Here is an 8,227-nt window from a genome sequence, read left to right as displayed (position 1 = left end):
TTCTCCCATGATTATGGTGAGCAATCCCTGACTCTCCAGCTGCTTTTATCTCTTCTGGTAATGGCTTCTCCTTGGGGAGGACCTGGAGATGAAGCTAAGGCTACTTCTCTCCCTATCTCTGTTGGACTTGTAGCTACAGAATGACATAGATGATTCACAGAACTGGTAATTGCACTCAGGCGAGGCTTCCAAGCTGTCTCCTGGAACAGTGATTGAGGTTGTGCTTCCTTGTTCTGGGTTGTAGTTCAGACATTTATTGAATAAGAGCCCTGCACACAGGATTTCACAGAACTAACTCTGTTACACCTTGCCCGGGCACCACATTTACAAAGGTAAATTGTGCTTCTGATCTTTACAGGCTGGCAAATGAGTAATAGAAGGAAAGCTGGGAACTTTCTAGGTCCTTCTATCCCATCATTAAGTTCCTGGGTTTGGGACTTCAACTTGTGTCCAATGTAGATGATTGATGATTGCAGTGGCTATTATTTTTGTTGTTGTTAAGCAAATGTACACTTTTCTCTATGCTGTGTTTTGTTTTGTATACCAAATCATTCAAATAATGCTGAGTATGAAAGACCAGACACCAAATGAGAAAGAAGGGTTTTAAATTGTAGGCAATTATGCAAAATCAATAGAATAAAAATAGCTATTTATAGAAGAAAACACAAATATCAAAAATGAAATACAGAGAAAAGAGGAGAAAGCCTACAACTAGGACATTCCCTTTGATTCAGGGAAAGGATCTCATGTAACGTTTCCTGTCAGTTGTCAATGGATATAAGTTTTTGTTTCCTAGTCCCAAGATTTCTTTTGTGAGCAGGTCTTACTCAGAAAACCCAGCTTATCAGATATAAGTTAAATAAAACAAATGTTATCACCATCTACCTCCACCTTTTGACCCAATGGAGAAGGGCAGAAAGTAAGGAATATAGGTAATAGCACTGAGCCTTCGAAGTCAAGCCCTGCATTGTAGAGACATGTTGGGGGAGGGGACTCTCATAGACAAAACTCAGAAGTGTGAATTATTAGCACCATCTTCTCAGGCCGATGGTTCTGCTAGTGGAACATTGGGCAGGTCACACAGCAGCACAGCCCAGAGTGTGTCTATTATTTCAGGATACCCCAGGAGAGGGATGGAGGGCCCCTGTAGTGGGACTGACCAGGGGTCAACATGGCACTTATCAAGAGTGGCTAGGTTTTCCTGGGCCAGACCACAGAGTCACAAATACCCAACCAGTTCTCTCAAAAACCCAGGTTCACACCTAATTCAACAAAATTCAATTCACTGTACTTCATCAAAAGAGGTATCTCTGATATCTTTGTATACTAATACCATAGACTTAAATTCTGAAGATAGCCTGTTGGCCAAAGGGGAAAATGCACATTGCCAGATAGCATTTACTTGGAGTTCCAAAGCTCCCCAGAGATTTTTTTCTTCTAAGATCACTATCAATACAAAGTATATATACATGCATGTGTTCTGTGTTCTTGTGTGCACAAGAGTACACACACACACACACACACACACACACGCACATACACATACATGCGCCCACAAAGAGTCTCTTTGCTTTGTGAAGAAACTTTCTGATCACTCCAAGATTGAATGGGGTGCCCTATGGCTTTCCTGCTTTCCCACTTGCCTTACAGCTGTAGGGGCAGCAGGTTCAGGCCCACATCTAAGTCCACTTTGTCAAGCCTTCTGCTGTATTCCAACTGGAGCAAAACACTGGAGTGTTCTCTTCCTCTTTCAAAGTCAACAGAGATTTGACCAGCAGGGACAGTTTGATGGCTACCTCTTGGTCTCCTGCATGATTAGCTTTATACTGAAAATTGTCTGAAGCAGGAACTTTCAGAACTTTTGTAGTCTCTTGCAAGCAGCCTTGGCAAAGCAAGGGCATTCAACATATGTTGACTCATTACTGTTATCAGGAGCCTTTTCTGGACACGCTTCTCTGCTTGGTAGACTTCAGGCTGGTTGCCTTCTGGGAGGATTACATGGAATAGCTGGAGAAGAGAAGCCTAGAAGTCTCCTCCACATTGACAGATAACTAAGCCTGAATGTAGAGAGGGAAGGTGGCAAGTAGAGGCAGTTTCTTCTATAGCACAGTGGCCTGACAAAATGGTTTCACTAGGCAAGGTAAATAGGCTCTTGTGGGAATTGCTGAGGAGATAAACCTATTCTGGTTCTCTCGTGGTAGATCAATTTTTGTTGTTGTTGCTATTTGAATATCAGTTGAGATTCAACAGAAATCATTCTAACTACTTTAAGAAGAAAAGGACTTAATAGAGGAAACTAGATGCTTACAAAATCATTAGAAGGATGGAGAAGTCGGTTCTAGGCTCGGCCTCCAGGAATGACTCTCAAACATGGAAGAGGTGACATACCAGGGGACATACTCAAGAAGGTGGAGGCTACCATATTTAACTCTTAGTTAAAAAAAATAAAAAACAAAAACAAACAAAAAAAACACAAGCTGTGTCACTGTAATCCTGGTTCAGATTATTATTTTCTCTCTAGATACGGTACACAGACTGTGCTGCAGAAATATCCCACGTTACTCACAACTTTGCTTGCTAGTAGGAAAGGCCCAAAGTTTTAGGATGATGGGGTCTGCCTCACTTCTCCCTTCAAATCTCCTGTTAGGATGTCTACCTGAATTTGTACCCAGATCTACCCTAGCAGCAAGGGTATCTGGGAAATGCAGTTTTTTAGCTTTCAAGCTTCAGTCAGGAAGGCTCACTAGAAGGAGGTTAAGAAGGATCTGAGTAAAAATTGTCTCTAATCCAAAACCTATCTAACTGTGGGCCCACTCCCTCAATCTGGCAGCACCTTCAGCTTCCCTAGCCAGGCGAGAGGGTGTCAGCTCACTGGGCTATTCCTGGTCGCATGTACCTGAAGTGTTTTACCAGGGCAAATTCCTTTAGGCAAGTTGATGCCTGGGACAACAGTGATGTTGAAAGTCGAAGAAATAACCACTGTCAAGATGGCAGCTTCCAGCTGGAAGAGTAAGAAGCTGCAACAAAGCCCTTAAGGGTTGTGAGTGGCTTCAGTGACTTCTGGCAGCTTTCTAGGTATTGGAAGTCCCCATTTTGCAATGCTCCGTCTGGGAGCAGCTTGAGGGAGAAGCATGGAGGAGCAGTTGAGAGGGGTATACTGCTGACTAGATTTTCTCCGGAAGTGTTGATGAGTACAGTCGTCGTGTGGGCTTTTTAGTAGGTGTTTGAGTAGGCAGATGGGGACCTCTGCAGCTACAGTTCCCGCTGGTGGTGCTGATGGCTTCAGGACCAACCTCCAGCACAGTACATGTGTGAGTGGTGGTGGGTGACCTGTGGGGGACAGTGGCAGTTAGTGGTCCTGATGAACCCACTCAAGGAAGGTGTTTATAGACTGGCTTCTAGCGCCCTGATGTTTCCCTCTGGCTCTTGAGTCTTGCCCCTGGCCATGGGGCAGAAAGCTATGTGACCACGCTGAGAGAGTCACTTCCTTGTTGGACCAGGGACATGCAAGATCGTGTCAACGCCTGCCTTAAAATCTCCTGTGGTTTCCTACTTGCCTGAGGCAAAAGTCCAAGCTCCTTTTGTGACCATCAAGGCTTTATGTGCTCTGGGTCTTGCCTAAGTCTGAGTTTAACTCCTCCTGTTCTTCCCTTGCTCACTGTGTCCCAGCTGCACTCGCTCACCTTTTCTCTGTTGCTGTGATATGCTGACTTGTGTTCCCCTCAGAGCCTTTGCTCTCATTATTTGCTGTGCCAGGAGTAGTCTTCCCTCATGTCCTTGCTTGGTTAATGTCCTCTCATTAACTGAGTCCTACTGTCACTTCCTCAGGAGTTAGAGAATCTAGTTACTCCCTTAAGAAATGGGTGAGTCCTATGTGAGGAAAGTTACGGCAGTTTTGTGGGAGATACAGTAGAAGTTTTAAATAAGAGATACACCATGTTTGTGGGGAGAAAGATGAATTATTACAAAATTAATTTTCCAAATTAATTTCTCATTCCCAATCAAAATACCAGAGGCATGACAAAATGATTCTAAAGATGACAGTGAAAAATAAGGAGACAATAATTGTTGAGAAATTAAGAAAGGAAAAAATTAAAGATGACTTGCCCTATGAGCTAATAAAACATAAGGCTACTAAAATTGAAAATGTTTGTATTTGCAAAAGAAGTGACAAGACAGTGGAAAAGATTAGAGAGCCCTGAGACCAAACCTCACATAAATAGGAATTTAAATATATGATAAAAAAAAAAAAGAATCACAAATCAGTGGGAAAGAGATTATGAACAAAATACTAGGTATATGCCCAAGAGAATTAAAAACACATGTCCACACAGAAACTTTGTGCACGAATGCTTATAACATCATTATTAATAACAGTTAAAAAGTAGAAATAACCCAAATGTCCGCCAACTGATAAAAATATGGTTTACTGATACAATGGAACATCACTCAGCCAAAAAAGGGATGAATTACTGATACATACTACACCATGGATGAATCTTGAAAATATTATTCAAAGTGAAAGAAGCCAGACACAAAAGGCACATCTTGTATGATTCTATTACTTGTGAAATGTCCAGAACAGATAGAAAGTAGCTTAGTGGTTAATGGAAGTTGGAGGAAGGATAGAACAGGGAGTGACTCCTAATACAGGGTTTCTATTAGGGGTGATGAAAAGTTTTGGAATTAGGTAGTGGTGATGGCTGCACAACAATGTGAATATACTAAAAATCACTGACTTATACACTTTCAAATAGTGAATTTTATGTTACATAAATTATATCTCAACAAACAAGTATTGAGGTAATCGATTATACACATAATATTAAGTTAGATCCATACATCAAAATAAATCCTAGATGAACTAAATCTACATTAAATATACATGAATACTGAACTGCTTTAAGGATTTTGAAGTTTCTATGTGTAAAACATGAAAACAAAGAAAAATACCGGCAGATTTTACTACATGAAAATGCAAACCTTTTTACGCCAAAACATATCATAAAATCAAAAAGTAATAATTTGGAATATTTTTTCATAAATATGGCAGGAATAAGATTAACAGTGTTAATATTTTAATATATCAATAACAATCATAAGAAAAATTCTGACTCTAGCAAAGACAAATGGACACAGGCAATTCATAAAGGAAAAAATAAAAGGAACCAATAGCATGTGAAAAGTGAAAGGCTAAATTTAAACTACGAGGTACTCATTTCATCTGCCACGTTAACAGCACTTCCGTTTCACAGATGATTTTTCTCATCTCCATCATTAGAAGCAAAATATGAGTCGAATTTACAAATAAGTTGTGAAATATGAGATATGTGTATGTGGATGCTGCGTGGATATTTTTAAATTAAATAAAAATTTAAATTTATTTTGTTTTAATTCCAATGTGCATGTTTCCTCCCTCTGAGATTTAACTACTAAAATATGACTTGGTGGAAGCTTGAGTTTTACTTTTTAAAGTCTTAATGTAGTTTTCATAAAATTTAATATGTATTAACCAGGGTTTTACATAATTTAATTGATTATAATAATACATATATTTTCATAAAAACGGCAGAAAATATCACCTATAAGAAATGCTGAGACTTGACAGTGCTCTCAATATTATTAGGGTTCCTATTTTTTTCTTTCTCGTTTATGTTGGCAGTAGACTAACCATGCTAGATATATTTTTAACAGAGACAACAAAGATGCATTTCAACAAAAGTCTCCCTTCCCCAGCCATCTTCAGGCTCAGTGAAATGGAGGAGTGATGCCGGAATGAGTAATGGAGAATTAGAAACTAATAAAGATGAACTGCACTGCTCCCTCCCCACTCTCCTCTCTCTGTTAGATTCACCACCATTCATGTTCACTGTGACTCAGACAAGTTCACCACGGACAGGAAAATTTGGGGATAGTTCTACACTGTCTTAAAAGTGACTCAGGAAAATAGAATTCCTTTCATTACACAGGAGACATTAAATTACGCATAAACATTTTATTACTTGGGTTGAACCTGTCTCATCGTGAATGGCCTATGTGTTTCATTGTAAAAGCAGCTATTCTCTGCTAGAAACAAAATTCCAGAATGCGGCCTGACCTACCTAATTCAGAGAAAGTGGTTCCAAGATGTGAACGTGGCAGGTGTGGACACCAACACAAAGTTTGGGAAAAGCAAGAAGTGGCATTTTGTCTATTCCTAGTCCTTGTTGTTTAGCTAAGCCTGTGTCAAGATAATAAGGCTGTTCTATCAGAAAACTAGAGTAATTAGTTGCAATTTCTCAGCGTCTCTGGATTGCTTCTGAAAACTAATTACTAGGAACCAGAGAGGGTAAGAGAATACACGCCCTGCGGATATGTAGTTAACACACATACCTCTCACAGGCGCTGGTGGGACAGGCTACTTAATTTCCCCAAAGAGGATGCACTGGGTTTTCCCCTCCCCATCTTTTAAGTTTTTCTTTTGTAACAGCTTTGTTAATTTAGGTTAAATGGTTTGGTTGTCATGGAAACCAATATTCCTCTCAGGCTGATTGTGTCAAAGGCATCATTAATCTGTTTTCTCGCCTGCCTCTTTCTCATCCATCTAATTGTAGTCTCCCTTACCCCGCTTTGGATGACATCATTTTGGACATTTTTAGGACACCATATGTGAGATTTAGCACAATTTATTTTCTATTCAAATTCCATATCACTGTGTTAATTGTCATATTCCCACCCCAAAGGAGGAAGATGATAGCTCCCCTATATGGGGGCATAATATCTCCAAAGGTCAGGTGGAAAGTCACTTAACTTAATACACCTCATGTGCCATTTTGCATCCCAAATAAAGGAAGCTTTCAATGCCTGCCTCACTCTCTTTCTCATCTCCTTGGTTCTCCTTTTAGGATATTAAATAACTGTTTTTGATGTGGTTCTGGGAACCATGATCTTTGAAAGAGTAATGAAGAACCTGACTGATGGGTTAGGGAGGAGGGGGGATGATTCGGGTAACAGTATGGCCACCATCCTACCAAGCTGGCCCTGAACCTGGTGAGAGAATATGAATCCCAGTATATTGTCTGTTCCTTTCAGAAAATGTGCTTGTACAAAATGCTGCATACCTTGTGTCCTTTTGCCTCGATGCCCATTGTTACACAAACCTGGCCAAGGTAAATACAACATGCCCGTGGTTATTTGTCCTTTTCATCTTTGATACATGGAAAAATTCTCAACTGATTTGTTCTCTTCTACAGTGGCCAGTGGGCACTTTTTCCTGCAAGCCTCCATCTCTACACAAGGATTCCGGGTTTCCTGCCATTATTATGATGGGTGTATGAGCATGGAGGCTTGGGGTGTGGCACAGGTCAGTGGGGTATGGCACAGGTCATTAGGGTACAGCGCATGACCTATCTCTTCTGCTTTCTGGTCCTCCCAATGGAAGAATTTCAAGCACTATTGGCTTTACCACCTTCTTCTTGAAAAAGCCAAATCTCATCTCTTCCCTATTTTGCCACCATTTTTTATGGGATAATGCTGAAAAGCTGGGAAATATTTATTTATGTTTTATGTGCAGTCACATTATTTACAGAAAAAATCATATGTTAGGATCAGTTTTTCCTTCTTATTTCATAACAGCAGACAAAAATTATATTCCTAACATTTTTTTTTTATGATAACTTTGATTCCAAAGTTCACATCCTTTTTGCATCTTTATGTCTTAGGTAGCATTCATTGTTTTTTCCTCTATCACCTCTCATTTTTCATTAAGACATTTATTATAGCGTGCATATCACTTAATTGTAATTAATTTGAAAGTATGTCTCTTCAAAACATGAGTTATTTGAATCATATTTCTTATCTTTATGTCCAGCAGAGTGCCTGACACATGTTATTTAGTCAAATTATTTGTTAGTTAAATAAATGTTGACTTAAGACCAAAACAATTTTGATTTATTGCTATATCAGTTTACAATAGAAAAAAATGCTCATTGATGTTGATTGTCAACAATAGTGGTAGAGCTGACTAGATTTAATGTGTTAAATCTAAGAAGCATTTCTATTTTAGGCCAAAGGCATGAAGCAATGTGTGACAAAACTATACAAAGTTTGGTTCTTAGTTCTTTTGGACTCCTGTAACAGAATGTCATAGACTGAGCGGCTTATAAACAGATATTTGTTTCTCTTAGTTATGGAGGCTGTGAAGCCAAAGATCAAGGTGCTTGCAAATTCTATGTATAATGCGGGCCCA

This window comes from Pteropus vampyrus, unplaced genomic scaffold (genome assembly GCF_000151845.1).
Source record: "Pteropus vampyrus isolate Shadow unplaced genomic scaffold, Pvam_2.0 Scaffold109, whole genome shotgun sequence".
Classification (NCBI taxonomy): Eukaryota; Metazoa; Chordata; class Mammalia; order Chiroptera; family Pteropodidae; genus Pteropus; species Pteropus vampyrus.
Note: the sequence above shows the minus strand (reverse complement) of the source record.